The sequence below is a fragment of the Agrilus planipennis genome, unplaced genomic scaffold (genome assembly GCF_000699045.2).
Source record: "Agrilus planipennis isolate EAB-ADULT unplaced genomic scaffold, Apla_2.0 scaffold66, whole genome shotgun sequence".
Taxonomy (NCBI): Eukaryota; Metazoa; Arthropoda; class Insecta; order Coleoptera; family Buprestidae; genus Agrilus; species Agrilus planipennis.
Window position 1 is genome coordinate 456,056 of NW_020438868.1, and position 7,905 is coordinate 463,960.

Genomic DNA, 7,905 nt, shown 5'->3' on the forward strand with positions numbered 1-7,905 from the left:
TCCTAGATGCTTTTAATGCCCCATTTCCAACAAGAAACATTTATATTAAGGAAAAGGAGAAAAACCAGAAATATATAGTGATATCCTAGTTCCATCTAATAAAGAGATACCAACACCACATAAACGAATTGGCTCATTCAACGATGTGAATGACATAGTTTTCGTTTAGCGTTCGGTACATCTTGACTCACAAGTATATGAGAAATATTAAAGCAAAATGATGAAGAGCAGAACAACATAGAATGGTAAATTGCAAAATTAATACAGCAAGTGGCAGCTGCTTTCACTTTGACCGCGATGCAGCCGTCTACAAAATTATTATAAAAGATCGTCGCTCCTTGACGGCTTACATAACAATCCCAGGTGGATCTGAAACAAAAGAAAACACGGTAAGGAATGGATATTATGATGGATTACAATATTATGGTAGATTACCACCCGATAAATTAAATGACATGTATTAAATTTTTTTCATTTATGTTATTTTTTAAGATAGCAGGGATATTTTTACTTCTGCTCTAATTTATTAAATGTTCGTTAATAGGCATGAAGGTCTAGTCAGAGACATATTAGAGGCAGAAAAAAGAGTTAGGAGGGGTAGAGGTAGACCTAGATTTTAGATTACTGCTCGCAAACAGTTAAGGATGTGGGTTGTTCTAGTTTTAGGGAAATGGGAAGTAAGTTTAGGTCAGGATAGGAAAGAGTGAAGGTACGTGTCCAACCAGTTTTAGGACTGACGACCTTCTGATTATGATGATGATGATGAAGAGGTTTCCGACTAAACGTAAAAATTATAATAAAGTAAAGGTTAAATAAAACCAATTTTATCATTAAATATTTATTTCTGGAACCCAACTACATTCTATTCATCCAGCTGACACTAAAAGATCATAATTTCTTCCTTCTGTCTTATTTATGAGCTAATGGATAAATAATCTTATAAAATGAATTATTGCTATTAGTACTGCTGCTACTACTACACATGGATAAGTAAACACGGTAGGTTCTATTTTCTAGATAACAAGCAGGAAGTTAAAACCAACTTGCCCGCTAAACTAACCAGGTGACGCACTATGTTCGTTTCACCCGCGGAACCGGGCGGAAAGCGGTCGTAAATCAGCCAGGCTAAGGTTTTCATAAATAATTTCTGGAGAGTTTAAGGCGACTTTTACGAGGGCCTCGGGAATAAATTGTTAGGTTTACGGACGGCTTTACGGCGACGCTGTCGTAAAAAAGGATTTGAGAAGCCGAGCAAGCACACCAGCGATAACAGAGAAAGACGGCGGCAGCGGCGCCGGTAAAGGCAGGGGCTACGCCACAATGAGCTTGTGCCAGGCAATTTACGCAAGACTTGCTTGATGGCGGGTCGACACGAAGCAATTTACACCGCGCCGCGCGGAAGGCTACGAACAGTACACACGATTTGTTCGAGTAAATTGCCTGGCCGTCACTTCACCAAGTAGAAGCTGTAATACTGTATAAAAAGTAACTACATGTAATCTGTCTTCCCAGTCAACAGACACCATATATGAGCCGTTCAATAAAAAACTCAGGTGGAATACCAAATACTAACTCAACGGATTACACAATTAGCATACACTGAAAACTTTGGTCGCCAGTTCCTGCAATCTTGAATATTAAGGAACGATACGCAAAAACTTTAATATGTTAAGTTCTCATTTCTTCTAATCATAAAGCCGACAGTAAACAAGACCCAAGACCGAGCGAGCACAAAAATGTATCTACTTGCTCTTCTCTTTTCGAAAGCATAAGTAAAGAGTATTCAACTTCAAGTAGTCCATACTCTCAATTGTCTTCTTTTAGAGTAATTTCTTTTACTTTCTTCTGATCATTAAGAGTAAGCAGATGAACTTCTTTGGTTCATTTGAACAGCAATGTTTCTTAAACTAAGTTTATTGCTTTTTGCTGCATACCGGAAAACCGAATTAAACAATATTACTTAAACAGAAGATGTATGCGCATACATCTTGACCAATTACACATAAATTAAGCGTAGAATAAAACTTAGACCTTTTCATCTCGCCAAGCATAAATAAACTCCCGTCTATCCTCAATGAGCCCAAGGTAAATGAATCGACAGATACTGTCATTATACAAGAGTAAATGTTAACGCTCACTTTTCATGAGGATGAAAAAGTTAAATATGTATGAATTCGATATTCACAGCTGTTGCATGATAAAAAATGTAATAATTATTGCTTTCACATCATGTAGATCAAGACAAACAATACTAAAATGCCTAAATACCAGGGCAGACCACTGGTATATGTGGTAGTAGCCTCAAGTCTCCCGCAGTGCAGTATGGTGGCACCATATGTCAGTAGCTGCGGTGGTGTGATAAAGTGGTGGTTGAAAGTTTTCCTTCAAGAGCATTTTCAAATTTCACCCAGTGTTCTAAAAAATGTTTGGCATCTCGTATAATGTTCGAAAATACTCCACTTTTGTAGGCATGTGGCTTTGTAGGTCGACTACCGGCCATTAAACACCCGTCTAGACTAAGTAGGAATCTATTAAAAACTAGCATGTTCCTTTGTATCTAGCGTGATCCCCAGCAATAATGTTCTCCAATGTTTAGGATTGCCCCCTGTAGAATATTCTAAAGTGAACTGGACCGGAAGAATCTCAAATGTTCCGAGGAACATCAACTGCAAGTCGTAGGACTGACTCCTGGCTCAGTTTGGTTTTTGTTTAGATTTGCGAATCAATCACCAAACACTCGTTTTGAATAAGCGAGGAACAAGCTAGGCGAGTTGTCGTCAGCTAATTCAGAATAAATGTCAATTGACCTTTTAACGAAGCGATCGGTATCTTGTAGATCTTCTGGTGAAAATTTAGAACCACTGTAATGAAATAGTCGACCAGACTGGTGCAATGACGAAGCGCAACACCTGTTACTGTCTAAATCTATCAGCTCGACATCCTCAAATAGCTCGTGTAGCTATTCGCCTGCTCGCAAAGCGTCTTTCCGTGAAATTGTCTCGAAGAGAGATATATAAAAATTGCCTCGACGAATGGTATACTATCCTGGTTGCTTCACAAGGAAAAACAGACAGCAACGACGCCACCATCGGTTGCCAGAGGCGCGAGAAGAATGCCAAGATTCATTACTGTTGCAGTGCACGCCTAATGCATTTGTATTTTACCACTGACACGGTTTAATTGGTGTAAACAGACTGTTTCTGACACCGTACTATTACAGAAACCGGTAAACAGTGCCAAAATGGGGCATGACGCATCCGACAAATAAACTGTTAAAATGGGAGTAAAAATTTTTCAATCACAAAAAAATCTTTACCAACGTTAAGTCAATCATAACACTTCACAGGAACATTAACTTTTGAAATACTGGCTTCTAAACACTATTCACAAAGTCACAATAACTTTAATCCGTTGTGAGGAACATACCTATAACTTTTTCACAGCTTACGTCAATGTAAATCCCACCGATATTGGTTGTCCCGAAGTATTTTACAATTCTTGCAACTATATGCACAAACTAAATGACAACATTTATTAAAACCGAAGGCGATGTCGTGGGGTTATAGTTGGTACAATACATTTTTATATTATACACTTAACTATGTCCATCTTTAATCAGAGTACGATTCACTTTTTTCATGGCTTCACGATAAACTGCTAATTCATTTGGGAAAAATCTGAACTTTTTCAATAATTCATTCTAGTCTCTGAATTGTAAGCTACAGTTTTTCCCATCTAATGAATCCAAAATAGCGGGCGAGGGTGAGCCTTAGTTAAAATAAATTTATCAAAAAGGGATCGTTCATACGATACGTTCGCAAATAAGGAGGGTGGCGGGGTATTTCTTAGCGTAACGAGTTATGACAAGGGGGGCGAGGGGGTCTAAGGAAATGTGACTTTAGCAGTTCATCAATTTTATTTTAATGTTTTTTTTACATAACAGTTCTTACATTTCGTCATTAAGATAGTAGTCATTCTCACTGCTATTTTGAATCACAAATAATCATTTGTGGTGGGGGGTGTGAATTAGGTTTTAAACGTAATGTTTACTAAAGGGGTCGCTGAAAGTGTGGCGAAGCGGTCCAAAAAGATTAAATTTTTTTCTTATTATACAGGGTAGTCCATTAAGCGCGCCTTGCTCTCCAGGGGTGTCGCCGTTGAAACTGGAAAAAATGTTTCCAATAAAAAATGTCCCTGGTCAAATCATCCATTTGCAGAAATTAATTTCAGAGTTGGCGGACTTCCGGATATACCGGAAGTATACATCAGCTGCCTTATTTTAAAAGAAACACTCTGTATATTAGTATATTTTGAATTCAACATCGATTTTAATGTCCAGATTGTTAAGCATAGTCTTTGCCTGCGCGGTATCTCTTTGGAATTATTGAGTAATTTCTAGAAAATTTGACGTTTATAGTACCTTACAAAAATTTTAATATCTCGGCAATTATACTCAATAAAAAGATACGGCTGCCGCTGTTGAAAAGAGCATAAAACGCACTTGGCTTTCTATATAACAATTTCTTTTAAAGCACATTAAATCATTGCAGTAGTAATGTTCAAATTTTAAATGTTTCAAACATCAATAACTATTTTCTTTCCAAATGGGAAGCTATGTTCATTTCGACATCGTTGGATGTAAAATTAAATTTTCTTTCGATTTTATTAAGCCATATTAGGGTCTATGCTTGACGGTTTTTAAAATAATTGCTATTTGTTAATTATTCTGTAGAGAATTATTGTGCAGAGAAAACGGATAAAACTAGGCGGCATGAGTCTATAGCCGAAAATACATTCTGTCATGTTTACTCGAATTATTGATAAACTTACTTAAACTCAACACAACACATACAATTAANTTTATATCGAAGTTTTATTTACTACGGCAATAAACTATTTTGAGAAAATTCTGCTCGTGAAGTCACGGCAATCTTTTATGACATTGTTTGTATTGTGTTGTGTTTAAGTAATTTTATCAATAATTCGAATAAACACGACAGAATGTATTTTCGGCTATAGACCCATGCCGCCTAGTTCTATCCTTTTTCTCTGCACATTACAGAATAATTAACAAATCGCAATTAATTTGAAAACCGTCAAGCGTAGATCCTAATATGCCTTAACAAAATCGAAAGAAAATTTAATTTTGCATCCAACGATGTCAAAATGAACATAGCCTCCCATTTGGAAAAAAAAGGGTTATTGATGTTTGAAACATTTAAAATTTGAACATTACTACTGTAATAATTTAATGTGCTGTAAAAGAAATTTTTAGATGGAAAGTCAAGTACGTTTCATGCTCTTTTCAACAGTAGCAGCCGCATCTTTTTATCGAGTATAATTGTCGAGATATTAAAATTTTTGTAAGGTACTACAAACGTCAAATTTTCTAGAAATTACTCAATAACTCCTAAAATATACCGCGCAGGGTAAAACTATGCTTAGCAACTGGACATTAAAATCGATACTGAATTCAAAAGTGTAATAATATACAGTGTTTCATTTAAAATAAGACAGCTGATGTATACTTCCGGTATATCCGGAACTCGGCCAACTCTGAAATTAATTTCTGCAAATGGATAATTTGACCAGGGACATTTTTTATTGGAAACATTTTTTTCCAATTTCTACGGCAAGACCGCTAGAGAGCAACGTGCGCTTAATAGACTACCTTGTATAGACGACCCCAAACTAGTGAATAAGTAATCAACAAAAAATGTTTGAGAATTTTGAAAACAAAGTTAAAATTTAATGAACATCAAAAAAGCAATATCTACACAACGAATAAGGAATAATAATTTCGTTAAGCACATCCCAATAGATTACCAAACCCATCAATGATACATTAAATTAGGAGCTTTACGAAGGAAACACAATTATAGTCCCCCTCAATTAATTATACGAATGCACCAAGTTGTATTTAAATAAGCAATTTATATGTACCTAATTGTGAAATATGGTAGTGTTTTACCACACTCAAAACTCAAAATAATACTGCAACAGCAGCTACTGGAAGCCACTTTGAAGTAATTTACCACCTAACCTCTACAACCATTAAATCATGCACTAATGGAAAAACCTTAGTTTTACTTTTGTATTATAGATACTGTATATAATGTAGGGGTATGAATTTACAAATGTTATTAAAAAATGAATGCCAACTTATCATAAATGCAAAAAAAGTAAAACGATCTACTCAAGTTATACAACTTTAGTAATACGAGCACCACAATTCTGATTTAGAAGTTGAATCAGAATCTGAATCAAGCAAAATATTTCAAGACCTGTCTCTAAACACAACTACAATGCAATCAACATCTTTGTATTGATAATTATTGTAAATCAATGAAATCCCAGAAAAATATCCAAATATTAGCTCGATGTCATTATCAGAAAAACAGGATACGACCAATACTTCATGCAAATTACATATATTACCAATATATTCTACTACACAATACTCAAAATCTAAAAACTTACTGTAAAAATCATTGCCAAATCGTGCATGATACAGGTACAATCACTACCAAAGCAACCAAGATAATCGAACATGCAATATTTGTGTCAGAACAACTTTTTCATTTATTTTTCATTTATTAGATTTAATATCCTGTGCTTCACTTCTTCGGACACAGGAATACTGATTATAAGTAGGCACAGCAAGAATTTCTGAAACAAAAAAAAAAATAAATTATAATACGAATTGATGCTAAATATACAAAAAATAGAGCTATATTTCAAGATTAACTAAATTAAGATGATGCTTACCTCATTTAAACTCCTAATTTTTTTAAACAATCAGAACTATTTGGTCGATCAACACATTGTATAGGTTAACATGGCGTGGTTTAGTAACCCATGATGAAAAACAATAAAATTCTTGAAGATTCTTGATAATTAAAAAATAATATCCACAAGTATGTGTCCAACATTATTCTCTTATGTAACACTTCATATTAATTAAAAACTTAAGCGGATTACACTTATAAATTGAGAAAATTAAAATGCATCCAGTGCATTCGATTCAATAGATATCTGTCACTTCTATGTGTCAATGCCTTCGTTCTATAGACAAACACAGTGAATTGAGGATTCAAATTGTATGTTCAGATCATCATTTCTTGGTCAGATGTATGTGAACTCGAAGTCCATTGAATATGTTTAGGCAAATTAATAAACAGAATCTCGTTGCACACAACATTGGGTAGGTACACAAATCAACTCCATTGTAAAGAAATAAACTTTGAGGTTGGTTGATAAAATTAATATAAAATTTATGTCGAGAGCGTACACCTACCCCCACAAACGATAATCACATACTGAAGCATTTTCTACAGATACAACGCTTAAAATAGAAAACTGACAGGTATACCAACTGTAAATTTTTCATAACATAGATGAAATAATTATGTTTTTTTAAGCAGAACACAACTAATTTCTAATAAATATGCTTTTAAATAGTAAAATAAGTAATATAATAATGATTGATTGGTTAAAAACCGATTTTAAAACAATAGCATAATTAAAATCATACCTCATTCACAGAACCCTAAACAAATAGATCCCTCATTTGAATCCTATCGACATAATAAATCTTATAGCATTACGCAAATTATATAACTTTATTTTATTATTTTAAAATAATACCTTATTATTCCTTGATACGAGTTAACCATTATAAAGATAAACATAAAGCACGAATTGAAAAATTGGTATTTCTGTGTTTTATGCTTACATTTTTGCAAGCCAATGTATTCAATTATTCTATAAAAAAAATCAACTATAATGAACAAATAAACAAATTAAAACCCACAAAAAGTATCCAATGATTCTATAATTGATGTATGTTTACCATTTTAAGCGTTTTATTGCTAATTTTGAACCTTCAAACCTACTCTAGTAAAT

The 7,905-nt window shown here is 34.2% G+C and overlaps 1 long non-coding RNA gene across 1 annotated transcript; it reads right to left on the bottom strand.

The window, feature by feature from the left end:
• Positions 1-249: 249 nt before the first annotated feature.
• Positions 250-7,050, bottom strand: LOC108734695. The gene is made up of 3 exons (XR_001937422.1): positions 6,769-7,050; positions 6,481-6,669; positions 250-369 (listed from the first exon to the last, which is right to left on the bottom strand). It is a non-coding gene; the product is annotated as an uncharacterized LOC108734695 (long non-coding RNA).
• Between the last annotated feature and the right edge of the window lie 855 nt (positions 7,051-7,905).